Below are 24,301 nucleotides of genomic sequence, written 5' to 3'. Positions count from 1 at the left end.
CCCTTCCCCGCCTTCACTCCCCATTCCCCGCCCAGTCCAGGCTGGTTCTGCTCGGGGAGGGGAAGGTCCAGTAAGCCCCCCCGCCCCCAGTCCAGACACATCCCTCTCCCTTGGGGGAGGGGCGCCGAACCAAGGGGCATAACAAACAGCCATTAACATCAAGTTTCCTTCGGGTGGGGGTGACTAGAGGGTGTTTTGGGACTGCCTACCCCCGTCTGACCACTTCCCCTGTATGACGCACCTCTGACGCCACTGGTAAGGGCGGGGGAACCACATGAGTCCTGAATGCCAGACTCAAGCAGGCGAGTTCTTTTCAACGCACGAAGTGCTGTGTCAACTGAGCGCGCCGTGTGATCTGCTGCATTGGAGTTGTGGTGAGCGCGCCGTGTGATCTGCTGCAGGTGAGTTGTGGTGCTGTGTGAGGTGAGCGCGCCGTGTGATCTGATGCAGGTGAGTTGTGGTGCTGTGTGAGGTGAGCGCGCCGTGTGATCTGATGCAGGTGAGTTGTGGTGCTGTGTGAGGTGAGCGCGCCGTGTGATCTGCTGCAGGTGATTTCGGGGCCCTCGAGTCTGATTGCTGTGCTGAGGAGGGGGCGGTTTTAGTTGGTTGTTAATCACTAGGGGCACTTGTTCCAAGTCTTGCATGCTCGCACACACATATTATTTGCTGCTCTTGTGCCTTTGGCACAATTGTGCTCCATTTGTTAATGTTGTGTCTTATTTCCACGCTCACTTGCCTCCACTCTCTCTTTCCACCTCTGGTGCTCTCCTTGGCACTTTGTCCATCACCTTTGTTCCTGCGTGTGGGGCATTGGTTCAATCCTTGTGTCTCTCACTTAGTGACAGGTTTCTAGAGTGACCCCCAACATTTGGCTGTATTTCTGCGGCTGCCCCCTTCCTGCATTGCAATCCTTCCTGGCACTGCCAGTGTCACACACTTTGTCTCTTTGTTTCAGTCTTATTCTCAGGGCTCAATTCTTAACCCTTTGACTTCTGTGCCCCCCGCTGAATCACTGCTGAAAACCGGGGGCCCCAACCGAAGCTATTTCTATGCTTTGAACCTCAAAACTACGCGCAAAATACAGAGGGAAATATACAAAAAACCATGCAAAATTATGAAATGTTTGACTTAATAAACACACCAAAAATATATAAAACTCACATTTTAATGGGAAGGTTGGAACTTTTCAAAATATGTTTTTATTTCTAAAAGGCAAAGCTATATGCTAGACTAGCATACCACTCTGTTTCCTTGCTCATGATGCACGTTGTCCTTTTGTTGACGCATACCAATGCTTCACTTGAGACCACCCATACCAGCAGGATTCTGCTTGCTGTCCTTGTGCTGCTCCCACTAATCAGGCTAAGGAGACAACTTACATTTTAGCCTCCCATTTCATGTTCCCTCACACTTGTACAGAGTTGTATGTTTTTCAATTTTCCATTGTTTCTAATATTATTTCATTTCTCACCTGTCAAGGCTCCCATAAATTGTTGTTTAAGGCCCCAGATTAAGACCCATGGCTCTATGCCTTTGTGTTAAAGGAATAGACTTTGCGTCTGTGTTTATATCACATCGCTTGTGTTGATTTGCTGTCTTGTTTTTCAGCCTGCATCGTCAGCACATATTGGGTGCAACCTACTCCCACTCGGAGCACATATTGGGTGCACCCTGCTCTCTCTCGGAGCACATATTGTGTGCACCCTGCTCCCTCTCGGAGCACATATTGTGTGCACCCTGCTCCCTCTCGGAGCACATATTGTGTGCAACCTGCTCCCTCTCGGAGCACATATTGGGTGCACCCTGCTCCCTCTCGGAGCACATATTGGGTGCACCCTGCTCCCTCTCGGAGCACATATTGGGTGCACCCTGCTCCCACTCGGAGCACATATTGGGTGCACCCTGCTCCCACTCGGAGCACATATTGGGTGCACCCTGCTCCCACTCGGAGCACATATTGGGTGCACCCTGCTCCCACTCGGAGCACATATTGGGTGCAACCTACTCCCACTCGGAGCACATATTGGGTGCAACCTACTCCCACTCGGAGCACATATTGGGTGCAACCTACTCCCACTCGGAGCACATATTGGGTGCAACCTACTCCCACTCGGAGCACATATTGGGTGCAACCTACTCCCACTCGGAGCACATATTGGGTGCAACCTACTCCCTCTCGGAGCACATATTGGGTGCAACCTACTCCCTCTCGGAGCACATATTGGGTGCAACCTGCTCCCTCTCGGAGCACATATTGGGTGTATCCTGCTCCCTCTCGGAGCACATATTGGGTGCAACCTACTCCCACTCGGAGCACATATTGGGTGTACCCTGCTCCCTCTCGGAGCACATACTGGGTGTACCCCACTCCCATGATAATTGGGAATGCTTCTGATCCAATTATGATAGCACGGGGCACCAGGCAGGGCTGCCCGTGCTCCCCAATTCTTTTTGCTTTATATATAGATCCCTTCGTTAAGCAGCTGATTTTAAATGCCGCTATTGAATCGTATTGAGCTAATGGCTATGAGACGAAAGTGCTCACTTAGGCAGATATCGCCGTAGTTACATCTAGGCCCGGAGTGGCAATTACGGAGATTGAAAATATGGCAGAGGAATTAGGAACAGGTCAGGCTACCGACTAAATAAGGGTAAGACTTAGGTCATCTGTTCGTGACCGTGCGTATTACAAGATCAACGACAGACTGACTCTGCCATGTACCTGGGGTTAAGGATAGGATTTAAATTAGATATGTTATGGGCAAATAACCTCGATCCTATACTTCAGGATTTTAACGAGGAGCTTTGGCAAATAGACAAATTACATTTAACTATAGTTGGCAGGATAAAAGTGTTAAAAAAATATTTCCTAGAATTCTGTACCTGTTTCGTTCCATTCCCCTCGAACTGCAGCCTAATATAATCCAGAAAAAAAATGCTATTTTCTCGAACTTCATTTGGAACCATCATAAAATAAGACGGGCTTTTAGAATACTAACCCTCCCTCGGGAGAGAGGTGGTTGGGCTGCCCTGAACATACTTTTTTACTACTGGGCAGCTTTCTTGCAGCAGATGGGTACTCTCTTGGTGGAGGAGAGGATGGGTAGAGAGGATGACCTGCCTCAAATTTATCAGCTTGCTATAGTAAAGGAAGCAGAAGGGTTGTTTCTTAGACATGGGAGTCGAGCTACTATAAGAACATCCGCTTTAAATGTATCAAAGCAGCCAGGTCGGTCTGGATAAGTCAGTAAGACTTTGAAAATTCCCAAACTTAATAGATATACACCGTTATGGGGGTCATCACTGTTTCCAGCAGAAATAATGGATGGTATGGCTAAGGACTGGAAGCGGGCAGGTATAATATGGGCTTTGTGTTTATATAATGACGAAGCACAGATAATCCCCTTCTCGGATTTAGTAGAGGAGTTTGGATTCGACAAAGGGACTCTGTTTAAGTATATCCAAATGAAGGGGTGTTTAAAAAGCTTGGAAAGGGGATCATTTAGCCTAAGAGCAATACCTATATTGGATGAAATACACCGGGGAGGGGGGCGCCCAGGTTGGGGATTTCTGTAACATGCTGCTGGAAACTGTACCTGATGATTTAGATAAAACAGACACGATGGGCAGAGAAACTCGGGGACGCAGAGGTAGACCCAGACATGTCCTTGGAACTGGGGAGAAATACTCTCTTGGCGGCCAATTTAAAGATCCAACATTACAAAACTATCTTTGATTTATGCTATACCCAAGCAAAGCTGTATAAGTGGGGGAAACGAGAATTGGATAAATGTCCTAGATGTTGCCAGGGCCCCGCTGATATTATCCATATGTTTTTTTTTTTTTTTTCCATGTAACTTCCTCAGCTCATTAAAAAAGGGAATGGAGAACTTTTGGCAAGAAACAACCAATCGTATTATTACTATCACCCCTACTATGATGCTATTTGGGTATGATAGCCGAGCTGAACTATCTACAATTCATAGAGATTTAGGGTTTATTACAATTACTGTAGCCAGACTTTTGATAGCCTCAGTATGGAAAGATGCAGAACCCCCGCCATATACTGCTTGGCTATATCTGGTATTAAATATTCGTGTTCAGGAAATGGCCTTATATAACAAGGGTTGGCGTGCAAGAGAGAAGGGACGTAGGATATGGGGACCTATGACCAACTGGTTTAAAAAAGGATCCGTTGAGCCAGTAAATAGGACAGGAATCGGTTAAGCCCGGACAATTTCTAAATATATGTATATAATATATATAATGTGATAGACTTTTTGTTATTGGTTTGTGTTTTGTGCACCGGCCCTGCTATGATGATAAGGTTTTTGAATGGATGCTAAAGATAAGTGACTCGACTTAAAGGACTGTAAGAAAGGAATGTTAATAATTAACTTAAGCTCTCTGTGATCAAAATGTACCTTGAGGCAAAATTTAATAAGAAAAGAAAAAAAAAAAGTTTTCTTACAGAAGGACACATTCATTTTTTGGTAGGCACAGGGAGATTAAGTGATTTGGCCAGGATCACAGGATGTTGAGCGTCGTTGCCGAGATTCGAACCCGGTTCCTCAGCTTCGTAGTCGACTGCTCTAGCCATAAGGCTACATCCTCTCCCCATATTGGGCGCACCCTACTCCCACTCGGAGCACATATTGTGTGCAACCTGCTCCCTTTCGGAGCACATATTGGGTGCAACCTGCTCCCTCTCGGAGCACATATTGGGTGCAATCTACTCCCACTCGGAGCACATATCTATGTTTACACGGAGTTTCCAGTAATGGGTTCCCTGTCTGTCTCATGTTGCGCTGCTGGTAGCCTCCCCTCACATTCATATGGGGTCAGAGGGGCATCTGTTTGTTGTCATGCGACTCCGGCATCCATGGCAGGAATTCCAAGGCACGTCACTCATTCTGCCAGACTGAGATGCTGCTTGTTGACATCATTCTCCAGCATTTCACTCCCTCGAGGGCCATCACTGACCTTCCACATGACACATTCCAAACATGCGCAGAAATGCAAACCTGCTCTGGGTCATTTTTGGATTCCTCTTCTTTGCATAAATCAGTACATTTCAAAATCTAAGTATTTTTTGTGTGTGTTTTCTTTTTTTCCCACACTGGTAGCTCCTCCCAGTGTTGGATAAAACTGACAAAACAAGACACACACCACTGTGAGGACTAGCGTGCTATGAAGACCGGTCCCCAAAGCGTTTGCATGTGTGCGTGTGCTAATTACAGCACCCTCTTAACACGTTTGTGCAATCAGCTGCTCACTAGCAGGAAAACAAGTCTTGCAAATAAATAGGAGCAACTATGAAAACGAGCCTTATTCTTGAAGACCTGCAGAATTATTTATTTATTTACTTGGGTGTATGGACCACCTGGCACATCTGCAATTGCCCCTGCTTATATTAACTGACACGGTTAACATCCATTTGCTTTACCTCCAGATCTGAAGCTTCCTTTCTGAGTCAATCAGCTGTCATTAAAAGGAATTCCTATCTGTGTTTTGTTTTTTTAAAACATTTGATTCAAGCATTCTGTGGTATGGTTTTGTTAATATGAGGCATTCATCTATTTGGGTGCTGTACACGACTGTACCATGCAGAAGACAGAACTACTTATTGCGGTAAAGGAATTTGCAACAGAATATACCAGAACACATTTGCTGACATATTTAGAAATGTGTGAATACTTTGTGAATAATATAAGGTATAAACTACCCCCGTTTTACTTTATAAGGATGTTGCAAGATAAAGTCATGGACCTCCCAGTGACTTGCCATATGCTGTTTACATATGGTAGGGATATTTTACTTATGTTATAGTTCTTGGTCAGGCACTCCATCTTCTTTCCTTCAGTGCTCTTTTAAACTTTTGTGGCACCTTTTTAATGAAAAATTTGAAATCATTAGTATTGACAATCAGTTGTTTTTCACTTGTAGCCAAAATGTTATGTAGCTCCAGTATCAAAACCGTGTATATGATGTCTGGTAAGACCTAGATATATTCATGTTGTCGTATAGCAACTCAAGCGGTGCAGTAAGTAAACCTGTTTCAATAAGTGCATCCTTATCAGCTATTGAAGAAGAATTTCCAGGGGAAAAAGATCTGAAGAAAGAGAGAGGGATATGTCAAGTCTCACTTTATTTAGGTGGCAGCGACATTTCTGTCCAGCGACCCGCCTTTCATATTCTCTACAGTATGTTGCTGGGGGCACCGTGACGTCTCGGCTGGAATCTAATACATTATTACAGTAGAGTAGATCTCTTGTCTTCTTATTGCAGTTGGCAACAATTAGACAGTAATAACTTATTACAGTTGAGTTGTGACATGGTGTCTGCTGCCTAAGCCAACAGCCAAGGTGATAGGTAGGTCAAGGAGCACCATTGCAGGTGCAGTTTAAACAAAGAAAAGGAGAACTACCTTTCTAGGTCGAGCTTGGGCAGCGCATGCGCTGCTCTGCGAGGCATGCTGTATTCGAGAATAGACGTGAAGCCCTGCCCACTGTCTGCCCATATTTGTCATTGGCTTGTGTCAATGTTCCTCGTAAGTGCTGATTTCTGATTCTTTAACAGGCTTGTTTGTCCCTTCTTAGTACTGCCTTGTCTTCGTTTGTAACCTTTCATGGGGATTTATCCTTTTACATCTGTTGTTACATGGTATGTCTTATTTAGTCTGTAAACACTACTTTCTTTAATGAGTTTCTCCTACTGCAGGCACGACATGCTTTCCTGCAACATTCAGCGAACCATGAACTCTTTCACTTTCCAAGCAGCCCGGGATAATGGCTGCCGCTTCTTTGAAACGAAATAGGTTTCGCATTTACAAGAGTTTGAGCTATTGGCATTTTAAATGACACTGCCTTTTATTTATGTGTCAATTATCAAAACAGATAAATAACAGGCACTGTCATTTACAATGCTAATAGCTTAAACTCTCGCAAATGCGTTACCTATTGTATTGCAAATGCTTGTTTAATTTGAGCAGCACCGCCGCTTCAGCTGGGATAACGGCAGAGTTGTGCAAACCCGGTGATCGCTACATGTGTGGCTTTAAGGCAGAGCGTGAGTAAACATTGAATGAGTATCGGCCAGAGAGCTACAGCAGGGAAGGAACCTTGTGAGTAAACATTGAATGAGTCTTGGCCAGAGAGCTACGGCAGGGATTACCCTTGTGAGTAAACATTGAATGAATATCGGCCAGAGAGCTACAGCAGGGAAGGAACCTTGTGAGTAAACATTGAATGAGTCTCGGCCAGAGAGCTACAGCAGGGATGACCCTTGTGAGTTAAAATTGAATGAGTCTTGGCCAGAGAGCTGCGGCAGGGATGAACCTTGCTCCAACTCCCCAGTGAGTTGGCAGTGGGTTGAAGAGACATCTAGACATCAGCTGCTCTTGCAGGACCGACGGGAAGCAGATGAGTATACTGTGTACTCTCTGTCTGCCTGCACTGACTTACCACTGGGCTCGTCTGGCTGCAGTTTGGGGGCCAGGGCTCCAGGCACATGGTCCCCTCTCCATTCCAGTCCACCAAAGGCTGGGATCTGCTCGCATCACCCTCTCCTGAGCCGCGCAGTTATCTGGAGGCCATGAATGGCTGTTAAAAGCCTGACTGGCTGTGGCAGTCAAGTGTGAAAATACCAAGCGCTGTTCCCAAAAAATGTCATTCTCCCTTGGCATAAAATGCACGGGAGAAATGGCGAGATTAAACCGCAAATAAATGCCGGGTGGCATCGAAACACAATCCATGTGTTTTTTGTGCTTAATTTGAAAAACCTTGGGGACTTTCTAAAAATGGTCCCCTTTTGGATGCGCGCGCAGATGTGGTTTTTTTCTATTTCATAAAAAAAACCTCAGCACAACATATGTTTGAATTTACAGACCGTTTTCCGCATGTTCTTAATTTTAAATTTTTTTTCCATTAGCTCGCGTTGTGTGATTACGCCCTTACTCATTCCTTAATCTGTCCCTCCGAGAATAAAAAACAAATATGACGTTTTTATTTCTCAGTCATATGATGAACGTACATTCTCCCACAAGCATAAAAATTCTCATGAAATCTTTATTTTACGGCACCGACTTCTGTGGATTTGGCTAATGTGAATTATGGCTAGCTAAAAGAAAACCGATGCCGAGTTTACTCACATATCTATATTGTGCATAGAATGTAATTATCTTTTGTAATATAAGTGTTATTCTCGAACAGTTGAATTCCTATTTTAGACTTTGAATTGGCATGTTTCCCGAGCTCCGAGACTGAGGAATTCAGAATAGTGGTTAACGTGTGCTATTTATAAGTTATCCCGTTCATACATCCAAATATCACTCTAGTCTTGTAACATTATATCCAATAAATACTGCACCCTGCGGTATCACATTTCTTTGGGTACGAAGGAAGCATTTCTCCTCTGCTTTTAAGATTTTTAGGAGTTCCCTATAGGGTTGTTGGAGAGAGGCGTTGGCTGCACTCTTGTGATGCAGACGCTAGCTTCCTGTGCGTTCTCCCCATTACTGAATGTTGATACCGGAATTAATATAACCAGTGGTATCACCAAGCCCAGGGGATAGTACTCCACCTGACGTGAGTAAGAAATTTAAAGGGGGATTAGTTTTTCTCCCCAATAAGGTCTTGACGAAAGCCATTGAACCGGCAAGGGCGCCTGCAGGCTGAAACATGTTGACAAAGTGATGTGAAGGACACATTGAACGTCACATATTCCACATCCACCTTTTTAATCTTACCCTATCATTTTTTAGAATAAATTGCACCACATGATAAAGAGGTCATTTTAAATTTTGTATTCTGCACAAACTAGATCCTAACCACTTTTTCAGGATCTTCTCCTGGTGGAGTCCAACGAAAGACCCGAAGATGATGCTATCAGCCAAGATTACACCAAGGGCAACAAACATACCAATGGCGGATAATGGCCGTTGAGGGTCTTCTACATATTTGTGCCAGATCCTTTGAGGCCTCTTGGCTCCACTCCTTTTTGATTTAGTGATATATATCCAGAAGCTGAGTGGAGCCCCCAGAACGCTCCTACCCCCCCCATCCTTTGATTATATAAGCATTATTATCACAGCTAAATTTGCACGACCTTTGAAACGAGGGTCTTAGTCAGCCACACTGGTGTTCGCATCTTTTGACCTCTGAAGTATGCTCCGTTCTCTGAAGTGGCCTCTTATACCCCACTGGTGTGTTAAAAACTCAACTTTGTAAAATGAACCCTCTGTAGAGTTGTCATACGCTAAATCCCTTCCAGTTCCAGGAGTCAGGTACTTTTCTATTAGTGGCAAGAGTGGGAGACCTTTCTTGTATTAGCTGCCACTGTTTTACCTTGCTATCCGCACCACTGGGAGACCTTCCATTGCCGTTTTTCCGCTCTGCAGGCAGTCGGCCGCGCGGGACGCTCCTGTGCTGCCACTCACGTTGGGAACTGCCTGATCACCCTGGGAGAGGACTACAGCCCCCAGGCTGCACCATCAACAATGCAGCTGCCGCCAGTGAGGGGGAAGGCGTGGTCACCGTGCATAAAAGCGCTGCCTTCCCCCCCCCCCCCCCCCCCGCGGCGTGGGAGACCTTTCTAGTATTAGCTGCTGTAGGATGGGCTGCTGTAGGATTAGCTGCTTCACATGGGTACCCCCACTTTTTGCTGGTGTTTCACTGTTTTTCGACCTTAGTCTGGCTGTGGCCCTGCTAATCGAGACCACAGCCTAGCTGCTTCCTCTCTAAAATGATTTTCATGTACATTGGGTACATATCCAATTGGACTCTGGAGTGCCTTATAAGCCCCTAGTATATGGTATACTATGTACTTAGGACATAGGTAACTCAGAGGCCTACCAGTGCAGCATATATTATGCCACCCCTGGGAAGCACTCCAAAATGGCACCACAGGTCTGCTATTGCAGCCTGGGTAAGGGTGTGCTTGCACCCCTTGCAGTGGTATAGACTACCTATAGCACTACTCTATACAGACACATATGAACCTATAAGCCACTCCTATGGCAGGCCTTGACAATCCTGAAGGCAGAGTGCTTGGTTTTATGTGAGAGGGTGCCCAAGCATGAGCTTAGCCCCTCTGCAGCTTTCGGAAATGCTTCCTTATGGCTGTTCTGTGGTACAGCCATACCATATACTCTTAAGTGCATTATAACCTCGCGGTAAATGCTAACTTTGGGGTGGCTGCATCAAAACATATTGTGTTTGGTGTCAAACACTTTGGAATACTACCCCCGCCGCCAATTCTGGCGGCGGGGGTAGCATTCCACCCTTCTAGAGGGATAGACTTGTTCACACTGGCTAAACTCGGTAGGACTTTCCTGAGCCCTGGCATCGCAAAATGGATGCCTCTGCAACAGACACCGGTCTGGCCTCCTGCTGCTGACCGAAACTCCGGCAGGGGAGGCCTCGACAATAGGTTTCCTGTCGAAGGGAGGTGTGACCACCTCCCCAGACAGGCAGATGTGTATTGGGGCTGGGTGGGAGCACTCTCTGGTGCTTTGAAGTCCTGCACTAGGGGCACGTTTGCTGTCCCTGTGCATAGCCCAGTTCAAACCGGTTGCAGGGGCTACCTGCCCCTGCTCTGGCGCGAAACTGGACAAAGGAAATGGGTGTAACCACTCCTCCTTCTGGGCCCACCCGTAGGTGGGACCGTAGAGTTAGTCCATCCCCTAAACTTTCTATAAGTATAGGAATCCAGTCCCTAGGACTTTAGATTACCCTGGACGACACTCTGCAACGTACATCCTGGACCTTCGATGTTCTATCCTGACTAGAAGACTGAAGAGATCTCCCTTGGGGTCAAGGAGTGACTCCCCTGCTTGGCAGGCACCAAAGAAGCAACTGACTGGTCTGCATCGCTGAAGCTCCCGCCGGAAGCCAACGTTTTTGCATCACCTTCCATGAGTCCACAGCAAAGCTGAGGCCCGTGGCTATAGTGGGTGACGTGGAACCGTGACCCCTGGACACCGTGAACCTTTGCAGCAACACTATCTTCCTGGTCCTCCTCGAAGTTGTGCTTTGGGCTGCGAGTAACCCCAGCCTTGAGCACCTCCTGCACCGACGATTGTTGGCCTCCACTCCACGAGTGACCCGTGGGCCAGCTCAAAGTGAGACTGCTCGAGGCTCCTTCGCGATCACTAGCCCGTTGGCTAGCAGGTCCCCACGAAGGCAACTCCTTTTCTGATTGGGCTTTCCTGGTTGCCCCAGACGTACCCTGACTTACCCTCGCTGTGTGAGTCCCCCAGACCTTGCTGGTCTGCACCGCAGTCCTTTCTCTAAATTCCAGTGACTTACCGTTGCCATGGTTTGTTGGGTCCATTCTGGTCACTGACACCGCAGCACTCGACAGACTTTGTGGGACAGCTCAAGTCCGGCTCATGGACTTCGTCAACGCCTCCTGGACCACGTGGCTGAAGAGACAAGACACCCATCAACTCACCTGAAGCACCCGACATTTGTGGGTATTGGTCCATCCTGCCCTAGGTCACTGGCAAGTGACCCAGACTCTGTCCCCCTCTGCTTTCAGGTTCCTTCCACCCCAGATCCAGGCTTGGATCTCTGCAGACACTTCTCCTCTTCACGGCAGCAGCAGTTCTTTACAGGCTCCCATTGAAATCGACCCGACACCTATGCACCCGGCTTTCCTGGGTGAGGTAACTCGAGTACTCCGGTGCTCACGTGGGTGCTAGCCCTAGAACTTCTTAAGTCCAAAAGGGTTTGGTCCTGACTCGATTAGAAGTGTCCGTAATTTAAAAATGTTTGCCCATAGAAGATAATGGGGACCCGCGGTTGTGTTTACCTGTGTCACTACCTTGGGTGGTTCCTTGGGGTCCCAGCAATTCTACAGGCTATAGGCCTAGTGCCTATCCCAGTCGTGGTTCTTATACCACTTTTTTAGTATATGGTTTGGTACACCCCTAGGGCCCAAACGTGTATTTGTGCTATTACTGAGGATTGTTATCTTGTAACTTAAGTACTTTGAACTCCAGTCTCATTAAAAGACTAGACGGGGTGTGTGTTAACCTAAATACATATATTTTAAATATATACCTGTTGTGGTTGTCTTTTTTCATTTGATCATTCAAGAGATTAAAGACTGGTAAAACAAGCTGCTTTACATTCCTTCAAGACTTCGCCTGAAGGCTGCTCTCCATAGCTGCCACTAGGATAGCTTTCAAATAAGGTTGTCTTTAACCATTCACCATAAGGGGTTGTTTGGACTGATACAAGGTGCCCACTAGAACTAGTGGACAGCATATATCAGGCCACCTTCTCACAGCTGCCACTGTTTTACCTTGCTATCCGCACTACTGGGAGACCTTCTATTGCCGTTTCTCGGCACGCAGGACGCTCGTGCGCCGCCACTCACGTTGGGAACTGCCTGATCACCCTGGGAGAAGACTACAACCCCCAGGGTGCACCATTAAAAACGCACCTGCCGTGAGTGAGGGGGAGGCGTGGTCACTGCGCATAAAAGCAGTGCCACTCCACCCGTAACACGTGATGCGTGCGGGACAAAGCCCGGCCCAAGGGTGGGCCCGTCTCTGCCTGTCAGAGACTGGCAGAGCCTGGGCTGGACCACCCCCCTAATGTTCCACTGTAAGCATTGTAACTGCCAATCCTTGTTGTTGCTGAATTACAAGCTATGGCTATAATGAATAAGCGCAAGGCGTGGGTGGGTTCTGGTGTTGTGGAGACACTTGATGCGTTCCTTTCTAGGGCTGAATCAGCATTGATTCATGAGATTCAGCTGACCGAACGCAGATTGTCGCTGGAACCCCAACTACCCCTTAGTGGTACAGCGCCATCGTCTCTCCCTGACTGCATTGCCACCGATTATGTAAATCCACTGTCTAGCCAGATGTCATTGGCACCACCACATTCTCCATTCTCCATCTTGGGGAGCACAGCCCACACCTCGGAGACCCCCATGGTACACACGAGGAGCCAGAAGACTAGTCTGGTCCGCGGGGGACTGCCTTCAAAATAAAGGTAAGCCTGAGGTCCCATCGAATCCAACCAGCAGGTACCTAGAGCAACCAAACGTAAGGCGGGTGAAAATGGGAGAGAAGCAAGTTTAAAGACCAATACTTTTCCCAGCAATGTTTGTATAACCACCTCCACTTCTGCAATAACTGACCTATTATCATGCCCAACTGAGGCTGCATTTTGAACACGGATAGAAAACAAACTCCTAGCCCTGATCAACCCGCTCTTAGACAAATTGAATCTGATAGAAGGAAGGCTGGCTAAAATAGAGCAGTGTATTTCGAGCACCCTGCTAACCAATCCCAATGTGCGGCAGTGGGAAGGGACAGACTCCCAGCTGGTGAGTGTATCACACACCAGGGAACTCACAAATACTGTTCATTGCCCCGTAACCCCCGCAGCTACAGTATCTGTGGCCAACCTATCACTGCATCCCACTCATAGCAGTGTACCTCCTCCATTAGCTCAGACAGTGGGTGATTCATGTATTTGGGCTCCCCTGCAATGTGCTATTAGCAATACCAATGCCAACATGTCCTTACATCTCCCTCCGGACTCGACACCCTACACAGTTGTCTTGGCCAATGTCCCAGTGTTACCGTCTACCAAGCGGGAACACTGGTCTACATTGAGGAACAGGGCACTACATCTGTTGACGAATGGGACAAGTATAAAGCAAGACCTCTTCTGCAATTTTAAAATGGCTCGAAAGGTACCATGGATCGGTAAATCACACAAGTCCCTGGCTGGGGACTGTGTGGTTCTAAGTTTTGGGTCTCCGGGTCTGGTTCAACATATTATGGAAAGGGCAGGAAATCAAGACAAATGATATTACATCCCCCCGCTAGGCTTTTTTTCATCACCCACCTTCAGGTGCAGCACACGGGGTGGTATTACAAGTGTACGGTAAACATAATTATTCAGTCCCTACATATAACCGTTTTTACATTTTTGCCTCCTTAGATGACATTGATTGACTTGGTTCTAATACCGGTCTATCCTCCACAGGCACATACGTTCTAAGGGAAATTTGTGATAACGTTTTAGAACCTAATTCTACGAACATCATGGAATTTACTCCAAACAGGAACACTAAACAGGTAGGGGTAGGATATGTGGGAGGCATTGACATATCGGGGGACAAAGGACAAGGTAGGGTGGACAGGAGTAGTGCAGTGATGGTGGACCATTTACATCTCTTCAAGCAGAGTTTCCCATGCCCATTAGCGGATCTGGTGCGATTGATTTGGATAATGCCTACGCTCCCAACCCCTTGATTACTCCCAACATTCCAAATCAAGGGCCAAATAAACCAAATTTATCATTAGTTGGTTGGAATAATGCTGGTTTTTCTTCTAAAAAATCCTCATCTGAATGGTCAGCATTTATTGACAGCCACGACATTTGGGCATTTCAGGAAACCTGGGCACTAGAACAAACTTATCACCCAGGGTTCCTTCATTTTTAATAAACCGTCCATGGAGGGACAGAGGGGTAGACCCATAGGGGGACTCGTCTTCTGGGTCAGACCGCAAGCAGGCTACAAAGTGGAGGAAGTCCAGATCGACAGTAGGGATATAATAATCAGCAGACTCCGGATGGCTAATGTTCCGGATATATTGGTTATCAATGTCTATGCTAGAGGGACCCCAGGGGGTAGAGGTTCTAGGACAGTGGCGCTCTTAGATAGCTTTTCAAATCAGCACAGGGGACACAGTAATTTGATAATAGTAGGGGACTTCAACTGCACCTTTGAGCCCCTTGACCACGAGGATGGCAACCTCAGTATTGAGGAGGACGCACAATGGCACATTCTGTCCCTTGATCTCCTGCCTATAAAAAGATGGACTGAGTCTGCATTACAGCTGAAAGGGTTATGCCTGGAATGGGGAGTAGGGGCAGTGAATGGGAGGTCTAAGTCAGACAGACGGGGCTCTCATACTTTCAATAATGGGTTGAGGAGCAGCCGTATTGATTATATTTTTCTTAACCTGGAGTGCTGGTACTCCCTACAAGACAGGGCAGCACAGGAACGGACTGAAAGTGACCACAATCCCCTAGTCCTATCACTGCAGGTTCCAGGTCTTCCAATCTACAACTACCACGGGACTGTGAAGGCTGTTGTTGAAGTTAAGCTCACTAATGACTCCAGGAGATTCAAAAGGGCTAAGGTCATTGCTAATGAAGGGCACCTAGAACAGATGAAGGCGCTGGTTGAGCGCTCGACAGCCACCCTCCTTAATGGCAATACCCAGGAGGACATAAATTCAACCATTTTACAGGTTCACAATGAGCTGTTCACAAAACTCACATTTATTTTACTCAAAAGATAAAAACATCTAGGAAAGAACATTGCCCAAAGGCAGCCCCGTGGTACAATAAATCCTGCAGAGAGGCCTACAGGACACTATCAAGAGCCATTAGATTAAAGCACATATACACCATTAGAAAGGCAAGGGCTGGGTACAAACTAACGTTAACTCGAGCCAAAAGGACCTGGAATGAAAACCATTGTCAAGATCTGCTTAGGGCCAGTAGGGAAAAAAATATGGCTAACTTTTGGCATCTTGTCAAATGGGGCAGTGGCGTATCAAACCAAGCCCCCGCCAATTCTGTTGCTCCCGAGCTATGGACCTCACATTTTGAGGGCCAGTTTACTGCTAGTGATGATAGCACCAACCAATTCATTATGTCCAACCCTACCGCCAATCTGCATTTTTCTAGGTTAGAGGTCCAAAATGCCCTCAAATTAATCCCGAAAGGCAGGGCTCCTGGCCTAGATTGCATACCAGCGGATCTGTTTATGCACGATGGGGATAATTGGGTGACCTATCTTCAGCTACTAGCTAATGCTATAGCTAGAGGCGCCCCCATCCCGGAAACGTGGTCTGGAGCAGAGATCATCCCGATTTTTTTTAAAAAGGGGGCTCGATCTAAACCTGGGAACTATAGGCCAATAAGCCTCATTGACTGCATCCAAAAAATCATAGCCAGGCTGTTACTCTGTAGAATCCAGACGTGGATATATGAAACCGAGATTGTGTCACCATTACAGGCAGGGTTTTGGCCACATACTGGCACTATAGACCAGGTTTTTAGGTTCATGATTATTTACTTGCGGGTGGTTAATATAGAAGGGGGTACATTGTACGCAGCCTTCATCGATTTTTAAATCAGCTTTCGACTTGGTGCGCCGTGCAAAAACGTGGAGAGCTTTTATGGGAATACTGCCTATCCTAATCACCCTACATGATTCCAATTTCGCTCAGGTTCGCTGGGGAACAAATGGGGAAGTTTACGGACAAGTTCCCCATTTCAAAGGGGGTCCGTAAGGGGTGTGTTCTCACACCTACCCTGTTTTCTCTATTCATTAACAAGGTCGTGCAGTATTACTCTACCCCACAGATGCCCCTTACCTGGCAGGCATGAAGATACCACTACTAATATTTCCGGACGACACTCTGATAATTTCCAAGACCCAGAAGGGGCTGCAGTCAGCCCTTACTAGGTTCGAGTCTGGAAATAGATCTCGCACTAAGTGAGGTTATTAAGGCAATCCAAGGGTTGACACCGAATAAAGCCCCAGGGCCCGACGATACACCCCCAGATCTATATCGAAGTAACATCGACCTGTGGGCGCCAATTTTGACGAGGGTGTTAAATGCGGCAATTAAATCAGGACTCCCGCGATCTTGGTCTACTGCACTAATTGTCCCTATCTTTAAGAAAGGGAATAGGGACAACCCCCAATGCTATAGACCGATATCGCTGATTGATGTCTCAGCCAAAATACTTGGACGGGTGGTTTTAAACCGTCTTATGACTTGGTCAGAGGAGCATTCTATAATAGCCGATACACAGTATGGGTTTAGAGCGGGAAAATCGACTAGCGATCAATGTTTAAATCTATATTTATTGATTGCCAAATACACTAAAGCTAGCAGCGGCTCCATCTATATGGGATTTATGGATCTGGCTGCGGCCTTTGATAACGTAAATAGGAACAAACTGTGGATAATGATGAACAATTTGGGAATAGACCCGGGCCTCATAGAGAGTTACATTGGAATACTACTGCCCCATTTCCGTGTACTAGCGGAGTAAGGCAAGGGTGTATTCTCGCTCCCTTTTTGTTCTCATTGTATATCGATGATCTTGAGACAAGCCTTATTGCCCAGTCTGTAGATTGTCCTAAAGTAGGGAAGCGTCAAATTCCGGTACTGTTGTACTCCACGAAGTCTACAATCGCTCATCGATGGATTTGTAAAGTTCATGGACAATTTAGATCCGTCAGTGAACTTGAGCAAATCATTTGCGATGATTGCAGGCAAAAGGCCTACTAAGAAATGTGTATTCAGAATAGGGACGCACAAGATGGGCATTGTTAGTACTTTTCCCTATTTAGGCCTTCTATTTGATGGTAAGATCCAGTTTAACTCATTGATTGAGGAACGTTGTACTAAACTGGTTTTCTCAAATGGTGCGATATTAAATTTTGCTCGCAGGTTGGGACGTTGGTCCCCGGAACAAGTAATGAGTCTATACAGCTCAATAAGTACCGCAAAGGCATTGTATGGAGCTGAGGTGTGGGGCTTTAGGGATGCTAAACATTTACAGCAAGAGGAAGATATATTTCTCCGTAGAATCCTAAAGATCCCACAGTCTACACCCGCGGAAATTGCACATTTAGAACGTGGGATCCCATACATTACAGACCAGGTGAAGATTAGGCCGGTTATGGCATGGCTCAGAATTTGGGCCAACCCTGAGGCGGAACTGAGTAGGGAAATTGTCACAGATTGTTTGCAAAGGGATAAGGGGATGCAAATCCCATGGCTGAAATATGTCAAAACAACACTAGTCTATATAGACCAGCATACTCTCTTTAGCAATCGGTGTACAATGTCTATGACCCGGAAACCACAAATTAAAAAACTTTTGTTGGAAAAACTGGAAACTGACAGAGCAGCCCCCGCATTACTAAAGCGCTCAGTAGCGGCTCATTGTTTGCTCAAAAACGGGGAGGGGAAGGAACCATATTTATTTCTGATGTATAATCAACAGGATAGGTTTTTAATGTGTCGTTTTAGGCTCAATTTGTTACCCAATATTTTATCTTATCCATCTGGTTTTACTGTAACTATTGAGCAGAAGGGTGGCTGCGACAATATGTCTCCGCAGGACACCCTTCATTTTGTATTATTGTGTCCTTTTTATCGTATCCCTCGGCGCACGTTCTTGGTTGATCTTTTAAGAGAGGGAAAATTCTGTCAGGCTAAATCCGCATTACTGTTTCTTCAAAGAGCAAATGATACTGTTCAGTGATAAGCTTTTTGAAAGTAGCAGTAAGGTTAAGGAACACAAGGGATTAAGCACTGATATATATAATATTTTTACCCCTTTGTACGAATTGTATCAGTCTGGTCTGGTGTTGCTTTTATTCTAATGGAGTTCAGAAATGTAAATTATATGAAATTTATACCAAATGTATTTTTATGATGATTTTTAACCATCGAAATAAAGATTTACTGAACTACTGAACTAGGTTTGAGATATTTTGCCACGATCATGACCTTGTGGTAAATGTGGGGAAGACCAAGTTTATGGTTCTCCACAACCGTGAAGTCATCAAAGGGAGTGTCTCAATGAACAAGGATCAACTAGAGCAGACTGACGTTTTTACTGGGAATCACGTTGGGAAGAAAACTAAATTGGAAACCCCAGATCGATATGCTGGCTCTTAAACACGCCCAACTGACAGGAGTACTCATGAAGGAGCAGAGACTTTCCTATACAAAGCCAGTGGTGCCTGTTATAAAGATTTACAAAACCAAAATCGGCACCTCTGTATTATATGGGGCGGACTTGTGGGGCTTTGAGGATCTAGCACCCTTGATTACTGCCTAAACCAAAGGGCCCTGTTAGGTCTCCCACAATCAACACCTTTGATGCCTCTTTATCTAGACTTGGGCTGCCATAAAATCGAGGATATAGCTCACTACAGACCCGTGGCATATTGGAGGAGGCTCTGGGTTACTCCTGAACTGTCCCTGTACGCCCAAGCACTTCTTGAAACCAGGGGGGCTGATAGCTCATATAAGATCCTCAAAAAAGGGAGCCTAGGGGGTCAAAGGGTAGGTAGCCCCCCTCTCAGGACCATATAACAAAGCGAGACCTACCCCGGGAAAGGAATAATAAAAATGTATTTGTGCTCTAGGTACCCAATACTTGTAGTGCCTATCTCACTCACACCCTCTGGTGTTTCTGCCACTGAAATGGAAAAACTACTGTTATCCACAGCCCGTGTCTGTTCTTACAGGCTGTGACAACGACAAGCTCCTAGGTGTCAATGTGTTTCCCTACACTATTGTGCTGTAAAAACCTGCTAGTGGTAAAGGCAAAAGTACAAAACCAAAACCAAAAAAGGTGTGATAGGCCGGCAGTGCCTCACGGAAGCAGCCCCAACGAGGTTTGTGTAGACAGGTACTCGCCTACTACCTCCTGTTATCATCATCGGCTACTGCCGCCCAAACAGAAACAGAAAAGGAGGAAAACGATAAGGAGTGCTGGAACCCTCATGCTAATCCTAATAACTAGTGTCTAAAGGGCAAACTATATAGTGACATGTGTCTAGTAATCTAAAGAAAAAGAGGAAATGTCGACCCAACAGCGGGGGGACTGAGTCTGATCAGGACCCAAGTCACTCCAATTAAAACCGAGCAGCACTACACTGGCTGTGTAAAACTTTATTCTATGCTGTGTCGCTGCTCATTAAAACCAACATGTTTCGTTGCCCAATTAAATTTAGCGGCAACTTCTTCAGGGCTAGGGTCGACTGGTCTCTCTGCGTCGCTAGTGTAGACCAGCGATTACTTTGTCAGCACCATCATAGGTTGGAGGATGGAGGATGAGTTAATACCTGACGTGCAGGCTGACGAGAAACGCGGTTCCGCAGCCTCTGAACAAGCAGTCCAGGTTTTTTAAGATACCACAGATATTCACACATACCAAAGGTTCAGGTATGCTGACAGACATCATCTATGATGGTGCTGACAAAGTAATCGCTGGTCTACACTAGCGACGCAGAGAGACCAGTCGACCCTAGCCCTGAAGAAGTTGCCGCTAAATTTAATTGGGCAACGAAACATGTTGGTTTTAATGAGCAGCGACACAGCATAGAATAAAGTTTTACACAGCCAGTGTAGTGCTGCTCGGTTTTAATTGGAGTGACTTGGGTCCTGATCAGACTCAGTCCCCCCGCTGTTGGATCGACATTTCCTCTTTTTCTTTAGATTACTAGACCCATGTCACTATATAGTTTGCCCTTTAGACACTAGTTATTAGGATTAGCATGAGGGATCCAGCACTCCTCATCGTTTTCCTCCTTTTCTGTTTCTGTTTGGGCGGCAGTAGCCGATGATGATAACGGGAGGTAGTAGGCGAGTACCTGTCTACACAAACCTCGTTGGGGCTGCTTCCGTGAGGCACTGCCGGCCTATCACACCTTTACCACTAGCAGGTTTTTACAGCACAATAGTGTAGGGAAACACATTGACACCTAGGAGCTTGTCGTTGTCACAGCCTGTAAGAACAGACACGGGCTGTGGATAACAGTAGTTTTTCCATTTCAGTGGCAGAAACACCAGAGGGTGTGAGTGAGATAGGCACTACAAGTATTGGGTACCTAGAGCACAAATAAATTTTAATTATTATTCCTTTCCCGGGGTAGGTCTCGCTTTGTTATAAGCTCATATAAGATCACCTGGTTAAGAAGGTTAAAAGATACCCTGAATGATATGGGGATGAGTAGCTTATGGGAGAATCCCGCAGGAAACCTTTTTCCATCTAAGAAAGAATTTAAGGCTGCCTGCTGGAACATGATTATGCTGAAGCGATTCTCAACTCTAACAAGGCCTACGCTGCCGAGGGAATTTCTGGAGCATAAACAAGAGCACAAGTATGAATGCTATTGGGATTTCATTACTGTACCTAACAATAGGAAATTATACCATCAGTTTAGTGTGGGTTCCTGTTGGACTTGGCCCTTTTTCCCTGATTTTTTTCGTTTTTGTAGTGTTAAGGTGCAGGTGCTTACTTCGCCCAAGATGGCTGCCACAGACCCCTGCTACTGCAGGGTGGTCGTTTTTCATAGTAGCACCCTAGCTGCCAGGAGCTGGCTGGGACCCACAACAATGTTGCGACACCAGCCCGCCTTTTTGTCCCATAGGTAGAGTGGGGAAGTTCCTGGAATATGCTGGAACCTTCTAGAAGGGAGGTGGGGTTTTACTTTTGCCGCCTTGGCTAGAGGTCACCTGACCTAGGGCTACTTAAGAGTGGGAGGGAAACTTTTGTGGGGAGTTGGCCATTGGGGTGAAGCAGAGCTGGAAGAATCCACCAGGAGTGTAGGCGGTAGGGCCTAGCCAGGGACTTATGCCTCTGAGAGTGACAGGATTTAGGTACTGCCTCTTAAGTGAGTGAGGTGCCCTGTGAATCCCACTGATCTTGCCCAGTAGTAGGAGGACCCAGAGACTCTCTGCCAGCCTGACTAGGAAGGACCTAGTCGCCCTCTCCATCCCTACCCCTGTAACAGAACCCCTTAAGGGCGCCAGATACATCTGCGCCAAAAGACTTCATCTGTCCACTGAGAACTGAAACCTAACTTTAAGAACTGAGACTGCATGACAAGAGCGAGCTGTAAGCCTTGAATGCCAGAGCTGAGACTGCGTGTCCAAGCTACCCTAGTGAACAAAATACTAAGCCGATTGCCAAGCCACCGGGGATCGACCAGGTACTAGCGCTGTGACCCCCGCGCTCCCTGCCCTGGTCTGGGACCCCCGGCAGCGTGCTCCGCTGAGCACCATATCCCCATCCTTAATTTGAGCCCCCCCCCTGCGACGACGAAGCCAGCGCGCTCACCGCCGCGGCCTGGAGGCCTGGGAGAGTGCCCTGCTGTGTCGCGAGGCCCAGGCGAAGTCCGGGGCCCCGTCGCTGCCGTCGCAGCCGTGTGAGGAGAAGCGCAAGGTCGGGGCCGAGTTCCCCCAACGTCGTGAGGACGGACGCCTGCTGACGCCGAGACGGAGGTAAGCCCGGAGGCCGAGATCCCCCCTGGTGCGCCCCCTGCTGGTCTGGAAACCACACCGCACTTGGCCTGGGTCGTCCCCTCCGTGGGAATCCCCTCCCCTGCCTGCGCGACGGAGAGACCCCGCCGAGGGATCCTGTCCGTGTCCCCCCTCCTGTGTTACTGAGCGCGGTGCTCTGTGAACTGCACCGGAGCATAGGGACTCGCTCCTCAAGTCCAGTAATCTTCCCCGCTGGAAGCCGTTCAAAGTACTGACAGACATTACTCTCGTGTGGCGCTTCACGCCACCGACTCTGCTTCCTCAGCCGGAGGGACCGGGACGGCGAGTAACCCCATGTGGTATATGCACTGCTCGAAAGTAACTATATGCCAAGGAATGCGAGTAGCGCACTGTGTTACATGTTCTGCTCGAAAGTAATTACATGCCAAGGAATGCGAGTAGCGCATTGTGTTATATGCTCTGCTCGAAAGTAATTACATGCCAAGGAATGCGAGTAGCGCATTGTGTTATATGCTCTGCTCGAAAGTAATTACATGCCAAGGAATGCGAGTAGCGCATTGTGTTATATGCTCTGCTCGAAAGTAATTACATGCCAAGGAATGCGAGTAGCGCATTGTGTTGTATGCTCTGCTCGAAAGTAGTTACCTGCCCAGGAATGCGAGTAGCGCACTGTGTTATATGCTCTCCTCAAAGGTAATGACATGCGACTGATTACGAGTCACGCGATGTATTAAATGTTCTACGCAAACGTATCCACATGCAACTGATTGCGCGTAGCGCTATGTTTATATGCCTTGCTTCACGGTACTAGAGGCCCGTGATCACGAGGAGCGCTCAGTTCTACAGGCGCCATGTTAAGTGAACCCAATGTGTCCCCTTCCAAGTATTACGCTTAGTTAGACGGCCGGTTCAGGGAAAGACTTTACGTAAGCGCGCACGGCGCTAGAACAAGGTTAGGCACTGCATAGATATCACCCAGAGTGTCGAATGTAATGTCACAATGGTATTATGATTCATGTATTACCTTGTTATTTCCTGAACTGCATCTGACCAGCTATACTTGGATAAACTTGAAGTATTTGCATAATTTAAACGGTGTGGCGTCCCTTATTGTGTGTGACTCTAGTCCATGAGAAGCGTGTGGTGTATGGTTGCTTAACACATAGCCCTCTGGTTGCCCGACCGGCTCGTGCCACGCTACCGCCTATAGGGCCGGGTGACCCCAGGTTCCTACATTGGTGGCAGCGGTGGGATCCTTGGGACTTGTGACCATACAGCATCCTTCCGTGAGGCGAAGGGTGCCACAATTAAACGCCTATCCTACATTTTTTGTTCCACAGCTCAGAAACCATTGTTGCTGGATCATTAGTTCCACTGTCCAGGTAGAGAGTGCAAGAAACCTGGTTAGCCACTAACTGTTGCCTAAACCCTAGGAATTTTCTCCTTAGAGTCTAGGTCCCCACCTGCCAGAATGGAATCCCGGTTAGCTGACCTCGAGGGGTACACAGTGAAGCAACTGAGGGAGTTCGCGCAGGAGTTGGGGGTGCCTGGGATGCGGAGGGCCAAAGCGCCGGAACTCCGTACCGCCATTAGGGCATGGGTAGAAGCCCACCCAGAAGGGAGAGGGGATGAGGGACAGGGGGCGCCAGATGCACCTCAAGAGGAGAGCGCCCAAGAAGTCCTAGACATCGTAAACATAGAGGAGTCTGAAAATGTGCCCCCAGGGAGACGTTCTGGGGCCAGTAGTAGGACAGGGTCTAGTAAGAGCACGTCTCCAAAGGAGTATGAGGACAGAAGGGAAGAGAGGCAATTAAGATGGGAACTAGCCAAACTGGAACAGGAAAGAGAGAATAAGAAATGGGCAATGGAGGAGAGGAGGATGGCGCACGAGCTTCGGATGAAGGAGTTGGAGCTGCGTGCCCTCCAGATGAGTGTGTCCAGTGAGGACACTGGTGGCAGCATACCGGAAGCTCCACAGGAGCTAGAATTTTATTTACCCCAGGATGACATCACTAGGGTGTCTGAGGAGGCATTGGGGTGTGAACCTGAAGGGGGTGGTGCAGGGATCTCCCAACCCAGCGAGGTGGGAGAAGTGGCAGATAGCCCAGCTAGGTCCCAGGGAGAGAGGGTTGTAGGGCCTCACGACCTATCTATAGGAAGGCGTGAGACGGGGAGGTGTCCCGAGGTGCCCCAACCGCAGTCTCAGGGCCTGGAGAGTTC

General features: G+C 47.3%; 1 protein-coding gene across 6 annotated transcripts in view; it reads left to right on the top strand.

Annotated features, from left to right (window-relative positions):
• The window catches only part of LOC146822432 (uncharacterized), a 179,808-nt gene that overhangs the window by 120,197 nt on the left and 35,310 nt on the right, over window positions 1-24,301 (top strand). For 3 of the 6 annotated variants that reach the window (XR_014963299.1, XM_085613523.1, XM_085613524.1), the window contains exon 1: window positions 186-401. The exons of 2 other annotated variants lie outside the window; for them this stretch is intronic. The gene's annotated coding sequence lies outside the window, so the exon portion shown is untranslated. Of the gene's footprint in view, window positions 1-185; window positions 402-520; window positions 549-24,301 lie in introns of those variants that run through there. One more of the 6 variants, XM_085613525.1, reaches the window with a different exon arrangement.

The sequence above is a fragment of the Triturus cristatus genome, chromosome 6 (genome assembly GCF_964204655.1).
Source record: "Triturus cristatus chromosome 6, aTriCri1.1, whole genome shotgun sequence".
In the NCBI taxonomy this organism is placed as follows: domain Eukaryota; kingdom Metazoa; phylum Chordata; class Amphibia; order Caudata; family Salamandridae; genus Triturus; species Triturus cristatus.
The sequence above is the reverse complement of the archived record's forward strand: the minus strand, read 5'-3'. Positions and strand labels throughout refer to the sequence as shown.